Below are 7,730 nucleotides of genomic sequence, written 5' to 3'. Positions count from 1 at the left end.
AAATTCCAGCCTCCGGGCCCTCAGCCCCGCCCGGGCCAGCTGCAGTGCTGGGGTGAAGGGCTGCCAGTGGAGATGGCAGGGTGAGCTGATGGACTGGGGGTGTGCACTGTGCACCCCTTCCCTGGGGAAGACAAAGTGACTTCCCAGTGGGGCTTCACCCAACCCAGGGATGGAGGAAAGATAACAGGTTCCTATCCCCAGACGCTTCTGCGGGATGCTTCGCAGTGACAAGGCGAGCTGACAGCCAGAGGCTAAATCAGAGTCAACAGACAGACAAAGCTCTTTTCCAAAGCTGTTCCCCTTCACAGCACTGAGGTGTAAGATCACGGCAGCCAGCTCGAGGGGCCTTTTGTTCTATTCTGCAGGCCTGTCCTTCAGCTTGAGGATGCCCAGGCCTGTCCCCACAGCGAAGGAACTGACCTTCTTCATTCCGCGCAGGCCCAACTCCTCCCCTGCCTTGTACTGAGAATAAATTTCTCCTGGGTTAGTGGAGAGTTGAAGGCCACCTGGAATGTGCCCTCTCTTTCCCCCGGTAGCCTCCTCCGAGGCCAACTCCTCCTCATTAACTGAGTAGGATCCCAGTTTCTCCTGCCCTGATGTACGGAAGGAGAACCTTCCCTTGAACCTGGTCCCCCCTTTTTCTTTGACCAACATGCTCCTCTAACAGTAGTTAGTCACATGGACGTAGGTTCAGATCCTGGCTTCTCCAGTTCCTCACTGTTGGCTAGAGAAATATTACTTAACTTCTCTGAACTCGATTTCCTCCTCTCTAAATGGGTTAATAGGCATACCTCTCTCATCATTTTAGTGTGAGATTAAATGAAATGATCCAGGTGACTTTCTCAGCACAGAGCCAGGCATGTAATAAATCTAAACATGTTTTGTCATCACTAGTTTTTCTGTGGGGTTCAAACATCAGTTTCCAGAGCAGAGGGCGGCGCCTGGGAATGTGGCAGGCTGACCCTCCATCCTCAGAGGTCACTAAAGGTCAGGCAGGGTCCTGAGACTCCCCAGTGGGGCTGCCTAGGGCGGTGGAGGACCCAAGACCCCTGCAGCCCTGCTCTTTGATTCCGAATTGGTGATGAGTTAGGAAGAAGAGGAAGCAGAGGGCAGCGGAGTGGAGCAGGGAGGGAAATGGGGGTCCCCTGGCTGGTCTTGGCCCTTTGTTGCCTGCATTTCTCTGCCACTTGCCCACCAGGTGCTTCCTCAGCCTTTATGTTCATTCCCTGCTCGTGCACACTGATCGGGTCTGTCACCTGTGTTCCAGCCCCACGTGTGCTGTGGGGTGTGCAGAGTGCTGTGGGGAAGCCACACTGGGCACAATGTCAGTGGTGTCACAGATGAAAACAGGACAAGCGTGTGAGTGATGGAGGCCTGGCGGAGGAAGTCCAGCTGGCTCTGCCCCCCGGAAGCTCCCTCCTCACTCACAGGGACAGTAGCATCACTCCCCAACGCCAGGAAATGTCCCCAGCTCTGCCCGCTCCCCTCTGTGTGAATCTTCTGGTCTTACCCACGAGTTCAGCTCTCACGCCTGAATTCTGTCCCTGTCACCTATGATTCTCAGTCCTGGAGTTACCCTTGGATGCCGTCAGGACACCGTGTGGAGCCCTCGGCTCCCACCTGCCTCCCGATAGGATCCCCTGCTCAAGGAGTAGAGTCTGATCGATCTCACCGAACCAGGTCCCGAGAAAGCAGATAGGATGTTAAGGTCCCAAAGCGGCTCAGACAGAACGTTGTGTCAGAAGAGAGGTTCAGGTAAAGAACTCTGAGGTTCAGAGGAAGACCAGACCCCACGTGAGATGAACTTGCGGTAGAAGCGAGACTGCAGGAAGATGGAGATGGAGACGCATCCTAGGTGACCACAGCCTAAGCAAAGGCCCAGAAGCAGGGATGTGGAGCAGGCCCACCAGCCTGAGGTGTAGGAGGCACGAAAGAGAATGGGGGTCAGATAGAGGGGGCTTTGAATGCCAGGCAGAAGCTTCTGAACTTAATTGGGTGGGTAGCTGTGAGCCACTTAAGGTGTTGGAGCAAGGGAGCACTAGTGACCAGATTGTAAAATGGTTTGGAGGTGAGATTCTGGGAAGAGGGGCCTGTCAGAGACTCCAGAAATTGTCCTGGAAAGATCGTGAGGCCTCGACTATGTCGCTGTCAGTCAGAGTGGAAAATACACGGTGGCTGTGGGGCATTGCGGTGGCGGGTGCGGGAGGAGAGGAGCTGGAGCAGGGTGAGAGGGTGGCCTTCATGCCGATGGATCCTGCTCTGCTTGCCTAGCAAGTGTCTTCACGGTTCCACATTCCTTTGTTCTATTTGAGTACCTGATAACCAGGCTTAATTATTTAATTATAAAACATTTTCGACGCGCAAAAGAAGAATAGTAGCTTAGCAACCACTCTCACAGTGCTACCCTGTGCTCAGCATTGTTCTAAGAGCTTTAAAAAATTTAACTTAGCCAATCCTCATGAAAATAGCTATATAATAACTACTACTGGCATCTCCATCTTACAAGCCAGTAGTTTGAGGGCCGAGAAGGTTACGTAACTTGCCCAAAGTCACACAACTGATGGTAGAAGTGAGATTCAATTCCAAGAAGTTTGCTCCAGGGTCCTGGGTTCATATCCGCTGCTTCTCACATTGAGGATGGAATAATGAATACGTGCTCTTGCAGGGAAGAAAATGCTACAAATACCGGGGAGTCCCTGGTGCAAAACTCCCTACTGGGCCTTTCAAGTGAAGTTGTTCTGCGTCTTTAACAACTGGTCAGCCACACGGATACTCAGATTTGTTACTCATGGTCCATTTGTTAGGGAAGGGAGGTGGGAACTAGCATTTCATGAGCTACTGTTATGTGCCAACCATATGCTTCTGTGCGTTACAGTTGCTATTTTACTGAATGCTAACAGCATTCCAGGAGGTAGGTGTCACCCTCATGATTTTACAGATGAGGAATGTGAGCCTCAGAGAAGTAAATATCTGGTGTAGGTGGCCCAACTGATAGGTGACAGAGTCTCTTCCCTGTGACCATGCCACCTGGCAAAATACATGGTGACCCAGCCCTCCAAATGTATGCGTACATCACTAAGCAATAAATATTTGCTAGGCACCTGTTATGGCAGGCACGATGCCAGGAGCTGGCCACCGGTCCTTGCCCTCAAGGGCATGAAGTGGAGGAGAGTGGGGTTTATTTTAGAGAGTCGGGGAGCGGAGGAGGAGAGCAGAGGGAGAGGGAGGAGATGCTGGGTGTGACCACGGCTGTAACGGAGGCCACTTGAGTACAAGGGGCGCAGAGGAGGGGATGGAAAAGCTTCACAGAGAATGGGATGGCTGAGTTGTAAGGCTGATAGGACAAGAGCAAGAGAGGGCGGAATTCCAGGCCCAGGAGCCCATGTTTGCTTCTCCACACACTCTCTGAGTACCTGGCTCAACCCTGGCAAAATATAACGGAGGGGTTACCTTTATGAACTTTCGAGGATTTGTTTTCATGTTGGATGGGACCGAAGGAAGGCTGGGCCATGCCCCAGGGAACCATGGTTTCTGGACTCCCCAGCAGGAGGCTGCTGGGAGCTAGGTGTCCCCTCTGTGTCCCCATGGTCCCCTGTGTCCTCATGGAGTACTTTGTGTCTCCATGTCCTTCTGTGGGAGCAGCCCCCTCCGCGTAGGCGGTCCGCACCTCCTCTGTTGATGTGTCTGCCGCCCACCACATTCACCTGTGCGCTGCATCTGGCAGGGGCTGGCGCTCAGGGTGCCTGTGGAACCGAACCACCCTGAGTGGCCTGAACCAGATGGTCCAAATTAAACGGCTCCTTCATTTGCTCTCATGTCTAACAAGCCAGGCCAGGATTGGATACATTTCTCTTTCCAGAGCAGGCCTCTTGCAACTTGAGCAGCACAAACAGGCCCTAGTTCATTGTAACTACCAAGGATCCTTTCAGTTGGATCATGAAGCAAGTGAAAGACTCTCAGACCTCACTCCTGTTGATGGATAATCGTGCTTCTGCCCTGCAGCCCTGGCTAATTGACCATACAGAGCAACGGGAACTTCAGAGCAGTCAACCACCTTGAGGGACCTCCTGCTGTCCTCAGGTTCACGCAGCCACCCTGAGCAGGACTGGCCCATCCTCGAGTGGCAGGGCATAGGTCAAGAGCCCACCGGGATGGCCACTGACCTCCCTCCTGCCACAGTTGGCTTTGGGACATCCAGACCAACTCAGCTTCTAGTAACAGCTGACCTGTGAGACAGTGGAGGGGAGGGCGCTGTGGGCACCAGCCGATGTGTGCCAACCATAGGTCATAGTTCAGATTCCAGAACCAGGAGCTCCAATGTGGGAGTGTGCCTTGAAGATTAAGTCCCTGCATCTGCTGGGAATCTAGTGTGGGCCAACATGAATTCTTTATTATAAAGCAAGTCATTCCTGGGGAAACAGGATTGATGACCTCTGCTTCTCTCTCTGTTCTTTCTAATTGCAAGACCCCAACTGCATTGCCTCGAATTGTGTATTTCTATGGTAGAATGAAAGAAAAGTCTAGAATTCTGAGCACAAACAGAATCTTGAAAGAGCATTTCAAGTCCGACTTCAGCTTTTTGGTAGGACCGTACCCATATTATAGCAGCCACCCACTTCTATTTTAAAACATCTTTAGAAATCATTCTTAATTTACTCACATCAAATCAATACTTAGTAGATGCCTGCTCCGCGCAAGTCGTCAGTCTGCTGAGGCTGCAGTAAATTAAATGCCCATGACCTGCCTGTAACTGCCCTGCGAGGAGGGTAGTGTTGCCTCCTCGACAGGAAACTGCATTTCAGAGCAGGGTAGTGACCTGTCCAAGGACACACAGTAAGTAACGGGCAGGCAGGGCTGGGACCCACTTCTTTCAGCTCCAGATCCCAGGCCCCTGTTCTCTTCCCCCCCTTTTTTTTTTTTTTTTCCTGCAAGAAAGTTTAACTTTAAAAAAATCTGATTAAGAGAAACTGATATTATATATAGTGTAACTAAGAAGTTCAAAATGTAACACATTTTAAAAATTCTTTTCGAAATGAGAAAAGCTGAAGTTTTGAGATGATAATTACTAGCCCAGAGTAGCTGGAAAAAAGGTTCAGCCAGCTAAGGCTGTGTGAGCTATCTTTGTCATTTCTAAAATCTCAAATTTCAATCTGGTAATTATTTTTATCAGAGTAATCCTTGTTGGAAGTAATGTTTGCCTATAGAAATCCCCTATTCCACGCACACTTCCTCTTCCCAGACATAACATCCTTCATACTCCTAGGGCTTTCCCTGGCATTTACCTCTATAATTTAAAATCATACTTCTGCCTCTAGAGATATCATTTTAGACATTAGCTGTTGGCTTTGTGCCATGCTAGAGAGAGACTTCATTTTTTCCTACCCCTGCCTACGTTGCTTCCCTTTCATCCCTGTAGCATATTTATAAAATAATTTTTGGCAAAATCAACAATCAGCACTTACACAACGAGCCGATGGTGGATTACAACCAAATGTCCTTTTCTTGTACAATCTTTTGTTTTTCCCAGAATTATTAATTGCTTCATTTTTTCATTACCCTGGTTTTTAGTGGATCTTTCACACTCTTCTCCAAAGTTTTCTACACGGCATTATACTTTTCAAAATGCAGGCTGCAGAGCAGACATCCTGGGAATTTTCTTCTCCGACTCTAATGTTGCTTTGTTCTGCTGTTCAGTTTGGAGGATTTTCCTCAAATTTCGAGTTACCCATGGATGTAAGAGAGTATTTAAGAATGGGAGACTAAAGCAGCTGGAAATTTTGTGTGGATGGGAAGGGCCTGCCACTTGGTGAGCTGAGCCGCAGGGTGATCAGAGCTGATGTGGCCTTTCATTCAGTTGTCAGTATCGGTAGGTGTTCATTCTTGGTTCCTTTAATTCTCTAGAAAATAGTCTGTTGGTTTCCTACCTGAGAGATTAATGCCAGGCGTGGCTTTCTGGACATAAAGCAGGGGAAGACAGCAGACTGCCACATTTCAGCAAGCATGTCTTTATGAAAGAGAAGAAGTGAATACGTTTGATAAACCAATGCCTCTGGCCCTCAGGTTCTCACCACGGTCCTGCCCCCGTCCCCAGCCTCTCGGGGTGGGCCTCGGTGTACAGCCTGAGCTTTCTCCTACAGCGTTGAGGAAGAGACCTACAAATTGATGAAAGCACAGGGTGTGCGATTGGAATACTTACTGTGCTCTCTCAGACCGTGCTGTTCTTACTGGGTGTCTGAGGGGGAAATCTGATACAGGACATCCTGGAGAGAGAACCTGGGGTCCTGATGACCACGTGGAACTTCCTACAGAAAATAACTGCTCTTTTCTTTTTCTTTTGTAATTTGACCTTGGTTTCTTCATCTTTGAGGTGGTGTTTGCCCTTCTTTTTGAAAACTTTTTCTTGATCAAGTGTTTGTAAGCTCATCACACTTTCTGAGCATCTGGTTGACATGCCTTGAAGACCTCCCAACCTTCAAGTCTTTAATTAAGTGTCAAGGTCACAGCTATTATGAAGCCCTTTTTAATCATCGCCTGGTTAGCCTGTGAACTTGCAGAGCGGGAAAGCCCATCATCTCTTCCGACAGTGCATGAGACTCACTCCATCAGAATCTCAGTGGCTGGGGCATGAGCATCTGTATTTTGAGAGAATCTCCTAAGTGATTCAGGTGACCTACTGATTGCTAGTACATGCTTGCCTCTCACGCCTAGTGCCTGATGGAGCTCTGATGTCCTAGGTCACCTGTCCCTGGTAGAAACTGCCTACCCATCTGAACCTCTTTTGACCCACTTGCCCTGGCTGGACAAGACCTAAACCTCAGCTATAGTCCCCTCACCTGGCTCTTCTCTGTCCTCACACAAACCTCCTGGTCTCAGGCTGGCTTTATGGGCTCACTTGCCCTGCCAAGACTTATAGCCTAACCCCTCACCCACTACCCACCACCCAGGTCCTGATGTCTTTCTCTGCTCTGCCTGGGCCAATCGGATCTGTCTGTGCCCCAGGTCCCATATATAGAAAGGGTAATTGGGTGTTGTGATGTTTGGTCTAATAAGAAATTCAGACGAAGAGCACTGAGGAGGAAGGAATGACCTCAAACTGTATCACAGGGAGGAGTCACACTGAAATGAATTTTAGCAAGACTTCTAGTGGAAGAGTGTTTTGTGTGTTCATAGAGGACGGCCAAGTCAAACCTAGGAAATGCTTAACCCAATGCCTCCTGCTATTGCAGTGCAGGGACTACTACTCTGACTAGTCCTACTAATAGCCAGGAATGTTATCATTGAACCTCTACTCCAGGACAAGCACTGCATTTTTATGTATGTAGCTTCATATAATTTACATACAATATTTGAGACTTTTCAACGACTCTACCAGGGAGGCATGATTTTCCCCATTTTAGAGATGTGGAAAATGGGGCAAAGAGAATTGATCTCTCAAGACCTCAAGACTACCAAGTGTTGGAAGGAAGACTAGCAGCCCAGTCTCCCGAGAGCAGGCTCCCCATGTCCCTGTAATTGAACGATCTGCAGACATCTGCAAATAAAACTCAAAACCACTGGTGTCTCCCCTTCAGCATGTAAACCGGCAGGCTCCTCTCTCGTGGGCGTTCGTTATCCTGGCAGGTGGACTGTGGCTAATTGTGATACTGAGAATTCGGTGGCCACGAGAGTTATCTGAAAGGCAAGGTGGCATTGCAAGGCCGCGAGCCCGTTTCCTTCTGCACCCTTCTTCA

The sequence above is a fragment of the Miniopterus schreibersii genome (assembly GCF_964146895.1).
Source record: "Miniopterus schreibersii genome assembly, chromosome: 13".
In the NCBI taxonomy this organism is placed as follows: Eukaryota; Metazoa; Chordata; class Mammalia; order Chiroptera; family Miniopteridae; genus Miniopterus; species Miniopterus schreibersii.
Note: the sequence above shows the minus strand (reverse complement) of the source record.